At 39.9% G+C, this 2,784-nt stretch overlaps 1 non-coding gene across 1 annotated transcript; it reads right to left on the reverse strand.

The window, feature by feature from the left end:
* Positions 1-336: 336 nt before the first annotated feature.
* Positions 337-444, reverse strand: LOC148548114 (small nucleolar RNA R71). The gene has a single exon (XR_015897004.1). It is a non-coding gene; the product is annotated as a small nucleolar RNA R71 (small nucleolar RNA).
* Between the last annotated feature and the right edge of the window lie 2,340 nt (positions 445-2,784).

Genomic DNA, 2,784 nt, shown 5'->3' on the forward strand with positions numbered 1-2,784 from the left:
TCCAATTTACATGGAAGAAGCATCTCAATCCCTGCCATTGGAGCAAACAATTTTGAGCTAAATCCTCAATTAGTTTCTCTGATGCAACAAAACTGCAAGTTTCATGGACTTCCATCAGAAGATCCTTTTCAGTTCTTAATTGAATTCTTGCAGATCTGTGATACTGTTAAGACCAATGGGGTTGACTCCGAGGTCTACAGGCTTATGCTTTTTCCATTTGTTGTAAGAGACAGAGCTAGAATATTGTTGGACTCTCAACCTAAGGATAGCCTGAACTCTTGGGATAAGCTGGTCACGGCTTTCTTAGCCAAGTTCTTTCCTCCTCAAAAGCTTAGTAAGCTTAGAGTGGATATTCAAACCTTCAGATAGAAAGATGGTGAATCCCTCTATGAAGCTTGGGAGAGATACAAGCAACTGACCAAAAAGTGTCCTTCTGACATGCTTTCAGAATGGACCATCCTGGATATATTCTATGATGGTCTGTCTGAATTATCTAAGATGTCATTGGACCATTCTGCAGGTGGATCCATTCACCTAAAGAAAATGCCTGCAGAAGCTCAGGAACTCATTGACATGGTTGCAAATAACCAGTTCATGTACACTTCCGAAAGAAATCCTGTGAGTAATGGGACGCCTCAGAGGAAGGGAGTTCTTGAAATTGATACTCTGAATGCCATATTGGCTCAGAATAAAATATTAACTCAGCAAGTCAATATGATTTCTCAAAGTCTGAATGGATTGCAAGCTGCATCCAACAGTACTCAAGAGGCATCTTCTGAAGAAGAAGCTTATGATCCTGAGAACCCTGCAATAACAGAGGTGAATTACATGGGTGAACCCTATGGAAACACCTATAATCCCTCGTGGATAAATCATCCAAATTTCTCATGGAAGGATCAACAGAAGCCTCAACAAGGCTTTAATAATGGTGGAAGAAACAGGTTTAGCAATAGCAAGCCTTTTCCATCATCCACTCAGCAGCAGACAGAGCATTCTGAGTAGAATCCATCTAGCTTAGCAAATATAGTCTCTGATCTATCTAAGGCCACTCTAAGTTTCATGAATGAATGATAAACCCATATTTTATGATATATTTTATGCTTAGTTTGAGTGATTTATTCAATCCTTCTCCCACTTATTCATATTAATTGCATGGTTTTACTTTCCCTTCCTTATTATGTGATGTATGTGAAAAACATGTTTCCTATGCTTTAAAATTAATTATTTTAATTACCTTTATTTCCATTCGATGCCGTGATTAGTGTGTTGAGTAGTTTCTGATCAGAGGTGTATTGCTGGAGTTCTTTTGTGATCTTCAAAGTCCTCTCCAGGTATAGGTTCCTGGAGGTTGCAAACACCGGATACTTCAGCTCACAGTATTGGTTTGCAAACTTTACTGGATCAGTAGCAGGGAGTAGCTGGTCAGCCTTCTCCTGCGGGGTAAAGTTTTTCTCCCGCCAGGAGTCATCGTGCATGATATCCATGATGGACATAGCGGATTTTCCTCTTTTACGTTTGCCAGTAGTTGCCTTTGCTTTTCCCTTTCTCTGGGTGGCAGACATCCTGAAAAACAGAAAACCAGGATATAATAAAACAGAAAAATAAGTAGGCAAATAGTCAAAAGAAACACAAAGTGGCAAAGGAGCAATAGGATAAGGAAAATGAGTTAAGTAAATGTGCATTAAGGATTGTATAGGAGTTAAAAGTCTGAAAAGAAGAATTCACAATCCAAAATGTAATAGAAGGCATGTTAATTAGGAAAAATTATCAGTATGCCATGGTTAGAAGGTTAAAGAGAAAGTGAAAAACCAAGAAGAGAGAGTATGAAAGGTTAGGTTGGTTAGAATTGAAAAAGAGTTTAAGAAGTTAAAATTAGTGAGTTAGTAAAAAGTGGGTTAATGTAAGTGGTATAATGATAAGTTTCTAAGTAACAAGCATTCACAATTAAAGGCTACAGGTAACTCATAACCAAACAAAGAAATTAGGTTGATGATGATTCAGATAGATATAGAAATAGCAAAAAATTGGAAGCTAATCATCAAAAATGCATATTATGAACCAGGAAATCAAAGAGAATGAGAAAGCTTGCCCTGGCATTCATGAATTGGTTTGGTTAAATCTAAGGAAAGCACAGTTGAAAATGCCAAAACCAAGACATGAATGGAAACATTTTACAGAAATTTAGGCAGTATTCCGGCTAAAATTGGATTGTCCCGGAAAATAAACAGCAACATAATAGTTCATATGAATCAAAAGTAAAGCTGCAATTAAATAGTACGAATAAGAAAGAGCATAGCAGCATGAACTTGAAGAGCAGCATATGAACATTACTAACTTCACAGCAACAGCAGAATTGTAAATTGATAAAACAAGAAACACGAACAGTGCAATTAAATAGGACTAAATCCACTAACCACATTCCTAGGCTACCTAACAACCTAGAATCCATTACAACATGCATAGTTAACTAGCCTAAATATGAACATAAACAGAAAAAATATGAATTAACTACAAATGGAGAGAAGGGTGGCGTTCGTCGGAACCTGGTAGGCGAATTAAGGAGAGTGGGGCAGAGAGGTGGCTGGGGATGGTGGCGGTGGTGTCTAGCGCGGTGGAGGAGGATGGCGCGGCGGCGGCGGCTGCTGTTCGGGGGCAGGGAGGGAAAGGTAAGGGTAATGGGTGTAGGGGGGCTAGGGGAAGGAAGGGGGGCGTGGATGGCGCTGGGCGGTGACGGCGGCGTGGTGGTGGTGATCGCGGAGGAGGGCAGGGGCGTTGAGGAAGGAA

This window comes from Arachis ipaensis, chromosome B8 (assembly GCF_059453495.1).
Source record: "Arachis ipaensis isolate K30076 ecotype BB chromosome B8, ASM5945349v1, whole genome shotgun sequence".
NCBI lineage: Eukaryota > Viridiplantae > Streptophyta > Magnoliopsida > Fabales > Fabaceae > Arachis > Arachis ipaensis.